The sequence below is a fragment of the Schistocerca nitens genome, chromosome 1, assembly GCF_023898315.1.
Source record: "Schistocerca nitens isolate TAMUIC-IGC-003100 chromosome 1, iqSchNite1.1, whole genome shotgun sequence".
NCBI lineage: Eukaryota > Metazoa > Arthropoda > Insecta > Orthoptera > Acrididae > Schistocerca > Schistocerca nitens.
Window position 1 is genome coordinate 563211083 of NC_064614.1, and position 8484 is coordinate 563219566.

At 47.5% G+C, this 8484-nt stretch overlaps 1 pseudogene; it reads left to right on the top strand.

Annotated features, from left to right (window-relative positions):
• The first annotated feature begins 4147 nt into the window (after positions 1 to 4147).
• On the top strand, positions 4148 to 4265 carry LOC126210318 (5S ribosomal RNA; annotated as a pseudogene).
• The last annotated feature ends 4219 nt before the right edge of the window (positions 4266 to 8484 follow it).

Sequence of the window (8484 nt, forward strand, 5' to 3'; positions counted from 1 at the left end):
CTTCGGAGGTCATTAGTCCCCTAGAACTTAGAACTAGTTAAACCTAACTAACCTAAGGACATCACAAACATCCATGCCCGAGGCAGGATTCGAACCTGCGACCGTAGCGGTCTTGCGGTTCCAGACTGCAGCGCCTTTAACCGCACGGCCACTTTGGCCGGCTGCGTTTAACACTGTGAAAGGCGACCGCCGTGTCAGTACCAGGCACTTAGCCCGCCAATACCGTGTGAAACATTTTCCATGACAATTGTTACTATCCTTATCACGTAAGTATCTTCAACTTTCATGAAAGTTATCTGTGGGATAGTATGCGGTACCCCCGTGGTGTAGTGACAGCATCGGTGCAGCTGGAATGTGTGGGCCGGGATAATTGGCAACCGTATTTTGGGACCAGTCTTCCTTCCAAATCGCCTAAAAGGCCGGAAGTATCGGCGTTTCTTGCGTGTGACTTTACCATTCATGATTCGAAGGATTATGTGGCTGCTACATGACGATGATCCAGCCCATTTCGCCGTTAACGTACGGACGCATGTCACTCGCGCGTTCCCTGGTCCAGTTGCATGATCTGCTCGTCTACCGCATCTCGACCCGTGCGCTCTCTGGTTAAGGGTCCATCTCAAAAGTATCGTTTATGCAGAACCCATTCCAGATGTGGAGACACTGGAGCAGCGTATTAGTGCTGCCTTTGACACTGTTCGGATGCAGCCTGGCCTATGTGAACGTATGAGACAGAACATGCTACGTCGCGTAAATGCATGCGTTGAGGCACATGGAAACCGTTTTCAGCACACACTGTAACTGTGGCTGCATGGCACAGCGCGTGTTAGACCTCAGTCTCTGTAACATTGTATGACTGAATATATGGCCTCTAGCATGGAAACCATGCATTTTCAGACATAAGCTCATTAGACCTTTTTAGTTCCGTATCCTCTCATCGATCAATTCCTAGAGTTTGTACACGGTGGAAAGAATCACCCTGTACACTGAAAAACTCTCTGAGAGTTGTTCTCCAAACTTTACTTTGCATTTGGTGTTGTGCATGATGGCCTGCACCAACCTGTTGAGTTTTTCGTTGAGTATTAGTTCCTTTAGTAGTCCAAAGAGAGTGGTTCTACGCACTGACCGTACGAAGGTAGCTACAAACTGTCTTCCTTGCAGTTTTGAATGATGTCCTCGGGTTACTATTGTTCAATGCAGGATCTCGATCCTCTAAAACATGCTTTATATTTTCCACCAGTCTTGTTAAATGTCATTCAATGATTTTGGAAAAGAGTTTATATGTGACTCCAAAGGGTAAAATGAAACTGCGAGGGACGTCCAATAAATAATGCAAAAATTTATTTTCTGGAAGCAGGGTGATTTGATTCAGTATTCCAATACATCACATTATTCAGCACTCTTTTGACGACGAAACCCTACTTTTTAAAATTATTTCCGTTCAATGGGGCTGCGTTACATGACCTTGCGGGGAGGGCCTGTACGCCTACATGTACCACTCTACTGGTCGATGTCGGAGCCATCGTGTTGTTGCATCAGTAATCTCCTCATCATGCATATATTGCTTCTCGCGGAGTGCATCCTTCGTTGAGCCAAACACATGGAAGTCGAAAGGTGCGAGATCCGGGCTGTAGGGTGGGTGAGGCAGGACAGTCCAGTGAAGTTTTCTGAACTCCTCTCGGGTGCGCAGACTTGTGTGAGGCCTTGCCGTTGTCAAGGAGAAGAAGGTCGTTCGCATTTTTGTGGCTACGAACACGCTGAAGTCTTTTCTTCAGCTTCCTGAGGGTAGCACAGTATACTTCAGAGTTGATCGTATGAAACGTCCCCTTTTAACAATTTATACATGACTGTGCTTAAACTGACACACAATATTTTTAGCGCAACGCAATCTGACTATCAAAGATCCCTGCAAAAGAATGGCCCTGAGTAACATTAAACTATACCTTTCACAAATCACTTACCTCACAAAAATCTTCATTACTCGAACTACTGCAATACAGCGAGCGCCACTACTGCCAGCTAAATAAAAGATTCAAACTACGGAAGGCACTAACTACTGATAGGGATAGTTAGCAAATGAAAGATATTAATAGAGAACAAACAATGTATTTACCTTAATAGTCATAATATATATAGCAGTTCATGACAAATTACAAAACTCCGCCATCTCTCTTCCCACATCCACCACTGCTAGCGGCTCACCTCCAACTGCGCAACGCTACGCGCTGTTCACATCCAGCTGCCGCTGCCCAACACTACAATGGCAGACAACAATGCAAACTGGCCACAGACTGCACACAGCACAGCCAGTGATTTTCATACAGAGCGCTATGTAACGTTGCCAATAAGAAAATATAAACAGCCTGCTTACATAGCCCCCATGCTCCCCACAAAAAATTTTACAAATTGTTTTGGGCAGTGGCCAATAGTGATTTGATAAAATTTTTCATAATTACAATAACAAAGAAATCAAATGCACACACTTATCAATACAATGTTGGTCAAAAGCTAAAATTTTCTCACAGTCCATAAAGACAGTCCTGATCGTTCATCACAGTAAAATAGCAGTGTTTTTCTCAAAGTCTGAGCAGTAGAAGAAAATGCACACGGAAGTAGCGGATTTCCATGCAGTCTTGAAGAAATAGTGTTGTCCTTCCAACGAAAAGACAGTGCTGACTCTTGACATGCAGACAGGTAATGGTCCACAACAGAGCAAACCCACAACAGAGTCATTCGAAGTTTTGAAGACTATTGGTAGGTAGGTCATCACAGAGTAGACCCACTGTAGTCCTGGTAGAGAGTGTGGTATTGGTGGGCCACCAGAGGTGCAGACCCACTGCAGTCCTTGTAGAAATAATGGTACTGGTAGGTCATCAAAGGTGCAGACCCACTGTATTCCTTGTAGAGACGGCCAGCAGCCATCTGTTGCGACTGTGCAGGTGCACAATCACCACCGAAGAGTCTTGCGGAGAATATAGCAAGTCCATCAACCACCACTGCTAGCGGCTCACCTCCAACTGCGCAACGCTACGCGCTGTTCACATCCAGCTGCCGCTGCCCAACACTACAATGGCAGACAACAATGCAAACTGGCCACAGACTGCACACAGCACAGCCAGTGATTTTCATACAGAGCGCTATGTAACGTTGCCAATAAGAAAATATAAACAGCCTACTTACAATCGTTGCACCATGAGGAAGGATATCAAAAAGAATAACACCTTCGGAGCCCCAGTAGACTGTCGCCATCACCTTACCGGGCGAGATTGCTGCTTTAAACTTATTCTTCGGAGGAGTGGTGGTGTGGCGCCTCCCTATGGATTGCCATTTTGTTTCCGACTCGAAGTGTTGAACCCATGTTTAATTGCCTGTGACGATCTTCGAGAAAAAAGTGTCACCATGAGGCCTCATAACGCGCAAGCAACTTCGCACAGATGGTCCTTTGTTGCTTCTGTTAGGCGGTGAGGAACCCTGGGGGCACACACCTTACAGTACTTTTGTGGTGAGCGAGTGTGTCAGCAGTACCAACAAAGATGTCCAGTTGTGCAGCAAGATGTTTAATTCTGATCCGTCGACCGCCTTGAATGAGAGAGTCCACACGTTCCAAGATTGCGGGAGTCACAGCTGTTCGCATCCGGCCTGCACAAGGGAGATCGGAAAGGTTTGTGCGACGTCGTTGTGATTACAATAGACGCCTCGCCAAGCGACTCACCGTGCTTTTGTTGATTTTCAGGTGTCCGTAGACATTCTGCAAGCCTCTATGAATATCTGCGATGCTCTGGTTTTCCGCCAAAAGAAGCTCAATTACAGATGTTTGCTTGGAACGTACCTCCGTTACAGACGCCACTTTGAAGGGTACGTATTGCGCCGCCACCTATCGGAACTTCATAAAACAGAAGGGGTGAAGCTGGAATATTCCGTGATGTGCCACAAGAAATTCCGCATTTTTATCAACCGAAACTGGACGAGAAAGAAAGTGTTGCCTTATTTATTGAAGCCCCTCGTAGTTTTCGTGTTTCTAGTTTTATCCATTCATTGAATAATGAATTGTGCAGTAAAATTTTATAGAATTAAATAAGAAACCTGAAATACTGCATTGGTTCGAAAACTGCTCTAAAATGATATTTGTGCAGGTTGGTTATCAGAAAATGCCAACGGCCTTGCCGCAGTGGTAACACCGGTTCCCGTCAGATCACCGAACTTAAGCGCTGTCGGGCTGGGCTAGCACTTGGATGGGTGACCATCCGGTCTGCCGAGCGCTGTTGGCAAGCGGGGTGCACTCAGCCCTTGTGAGGCAAACTGAGGAGCTACTTTATTGAGAAGTAGCGGCTCCAGTCTCGGAAACTGACATACGGTCGGGAGAGCGGTGTGCTGACCACATGCCCCTCCATATCCGCATCCAGTGACGCCTGCGGGCTGAGGATGACACGGCGGCCGGTCGGTACCGTCGGGTCTTCATGGCCTGTTCGGGAGGAGTTTAGTTTCAGCTTTTAGTTATCAGAAAATATCCCCTGGTAGGTCCCACACCACAGATTTAGACTACGGATATACAGATACCACATACGGCCCTGATGTGTGGTGTCGATAGATACAATATCTTCCTGAAATTCACAGGATGAGCCTCATTTCGTGACTGGTCCAGGTACAAACTCCCCCCCCCCCCAACAGAAAGCAATAAAACATGCACGTAGTTTTAACCTCGGTGCGCTCATCGCGCGGCGTAGACGGCGTCCAGACGGTGAACCACCTGTGGTGGTGTCTGCGGGGCGAATGAACGCTGCAGGTTGTCGGCGGGGCGGAAGTGTGTCAAGGGGCGCGGCCCACATCGGCGCCCCTCTCCCTGCTCTCCGCTGCCCTCCACGGCGGTCCGGTCCAGGGCTGCATCGACCGACCGCCCTGCGGCTGCCACGAGCCGTCTCCCGCATTGATTCCCGCGGGCCGGGGGCGCCACCACCTCCGCTCCTCAGGTCCCCACCGCTCCCCGCGTCTCTCAGACGGCGAAGGCCGGGAGGCGCACTTCTCAGTCCCGCTGCTGATGACCCCTCATCCCCTCATGGCCAAACATACTGCCCATTACTCCAGAAGCTCGATTTCAGTACATATGGATCATATGACGCAAGTCCAGCCTGTATGAGTACTAAGCCTCTGACGCACAACGATAAGTTTTTTCGTGAAAGTTGGCAGTACTGCGTCCAAAGACAAGGCGTTTGCAGAAGACGTACGCTCGTTTGTCTCAAAAGGAGAAGTACCCAGCTGCGGAATCGACTATTAATGTGGTATTGCAGGTGAAGGTCCCCGGTATCACACCATGGAGGGCAATAGTTTGCAAGTAATCGACGAAATTATTTTTGGAATTTCACGTAATGCTCTACAGCTTCATATTAGATATATTGCGTGGAGTAGTTGCAAAGCGTAATGTTTATAGTACAAACCTTTTAAGCAAGAAGTGTTATGGAAGTTCCTATTTTATGAAAGTTCCTATTTTTAAATCTTTATCAAATGGTTCAAATGGCTCTGAGCACTATGGGACTTAACATCTCAGGTCATCATTCCCCTAGAACTTAGAACTACTCAAACCTAACTAACCTAAGGACATCACACAAATCCATGCCCGAGGCAGGATTCGGACCTGCGACCGTAGTGGTCGCGCGGATCCAGACTGAAGCGCCTAGAACCGCTCGGCCACACCGGCCGGCAAATATTTATCGAAATGATTTTGATCATTACTTTTACTCAGTTACTGAGTTTTAATGTATTTTTTTAAAATTTCTATTGCTTTGTAACGTCATTTTAATAACCGTATTAACTTTTCAGTTTCTCTCGTTTCTTCTTCTCACCATCCTTTTTCCAGTCGGAATACTGAGCGAGGTGGCGCAGTAGTTAGCACACTGGACTCGGGAGGACGACGGTTCAAACCCGCGTCAAGCCTTCCTGATTTAGGTTTTCCGTAATTTCCCTAAATCGCCTCAGGCAAATGCCGCGATGGTTCCTTCGAAAGGGCACGGCCGACTTCCTTCCCTATCTTTCCCTAATGCGAGCTTGTGCTCCGTCTATAACGATCTCGTCGTCGACGTGACGTTAAACACTAATCTCCTCCTCCTCCTCCAGTTGGAATTTTTGCGTTTGTAAATTTGACGATACTCATATAATTATTTTTAATTATGTATCGTAATATTTAAACATTTGAAAGTGCCAACCTATCTTGAAAATATAAGACGAAATAATCTATTTATATGTGCAATGGTCTCAAAAATGTAATTTTCGTTACAAGACGTACATTTTCATGGATGGTAATCGACGTAAAATCATTGAAAACATAAATTGTTATTGCACTGTGGACAAAATAACAGAGATGAACATTTAAACGAAAGCAGCGAGTGTTAATAAAACGAAATTGAAGCAAAATGAGGAACGAAAATAATGAGTAATGAATGCAATAACACAGTCGGAAATACACTCCTGGAAATGGAAAAAAGAACACATTGACACCGGTGTGTCAGACCCACCATACTTGCTCCGGACACTGCGAGAGGGCTGTACAAGCAATGATCACACGCACGGCACAGCGGACACGCCAGGAACCGCGGTGTTGGCCGTCGAATGGCGCTAGCTGCGCAGCATTTGTGCACCGCCGCCGTCAGTGTCAGCCAGTTTGCCGTGGCATACGGAGCTCCATCGCAGTCTTTAACACTGGTAGCATGCCGCGACAGCGTGGACGTGAACCGTATGTGCAGTTGACGGACTTTGAGCGAGGGCGTATAGTGGGCATGCGGGAGGCCGGGTGGACGTACCGCCGAATTGCTCAACACGTGGGGTGTGAGATCTCCACAGTACATCGATGTTGTCGCCAGTGGTCGGCGGAAGGTGCACGTGCCCGTCGACCTGGGACCGGACCGCAGCGACGCACGGATGCACGCCAAGACCGTAGGATCCTACGCAGTGCCGTAGGGGACCGCACCGCCACTTCCCAGCAAATTAGGGACACTGTTGCTCCTGGGGTATCGGCGAGGACCATTCGCAACCGTCTCCATGAAGCTGGGCTACGGTCCCGCACACCGTTAGGCCGTCTTCCGCTCACGCCCCAACATCGTGCAGCCCGCCTCCAGTGGTGTCGCGACAGGCGTGAATGGAGGGACGAATGGAGACGTGTCGTCTTCAGTGATGAGTGTCGCTTCTGCCTTGGTGCCAATGATGGTCGTATGCGTGTTTGGCGCCGTGCAGGTGAGCGCCACAATCAGGACTGCATACGACCGAAGCACACAGGGCCAACACCCGGCATCATGGTGTGGGAAGCGATCTCCTACACTGGCCGTACACCACTGGTGATCGTCGAGGGGACACTGAATAGTGCACGGTACATCCAAACCGTCATCGAACCCATCGTTCTACCATTCCTAGACCGGCAAGGGAACTTGCTGTTCCAACAGGACAATGCACGTCCGCATGTATCCCGTGCCACCCAACGTGCTCTAGAAGGTGTAAGTCAACTACCCTGGCCAGCACGATCTCCGGATCCGTCCCCCATTGAGCATGTTTGGGACTGGATGAAGCGTCGTCTCACGCGGTCTGCACGTCCAGCACGAACGCTGGTCCAACTGAGGCGCCAGGTGGAAATGGCATGGCAAGCCGTTCCACAGGACTACATCCAGCATCTCTACGATCGTCTCCATGGGAGAATAGCAGCCTGCATTGCTGCGAAAGGTGGATATACACTGTACTAGTGCCGACATTGTGCATGCTCTGTTGCCTGTGTCTATGTGCCTGTGGTTCTGTCAGTGTGATCATGTGATGTATCTGACCCCAGGAATGTGTCAATAAAGTTTCCCCTTCCTGGGACAATGAATTCACGGTGTTCTTATTTCAATTTCCAGGAGTGTATATAATGATGAACCATAAGAAATTAAATCGATGTTAATATATGGATTTAATTAAAATCTCATTCACAAACATATCAAGTCAAAAAGTATTGTAGGAAGAAAAAAATGAGCGCAATTGGGGAAAGTTAATAAAGCGATTAAAATGATGTAGCAAAAGAATAAAGAAAAAAAAACTACATTTAAACGAAATAATTGAATAAAAATAATGATCAAAGTCCCTTCGATAAAGATTTAAAAATAAACAACTTCGTAGCAACTGGCGAGATTCGAACGTACAATCTCAAGCATTTGCAGCTTTTTCTATACCCGTTACTCTACACAAGAACTGCTTTAATATTTCTTTTTCAAAGCTGTAGCGTATCAGTCGTAATTTTTTCGTCGACTACTCGCAAACGAGGGCCAACCAGGCTAAATGGCTGCATGGTACAATACCTGGAATCTTACCCTACGTCACTGTGTAGATGGTTTCCAAAAGTCGATCCCATCATTGAGGACCTCACCATGTCATCGGCTGAAAATTTTTGTTGTACTGCTGTGTGGAAATAAGTGTCTCTATTCCGAAACCCACCAGCTGTGAAGTGAGGAACTTTATACGTCTTCTTCCTGCAAA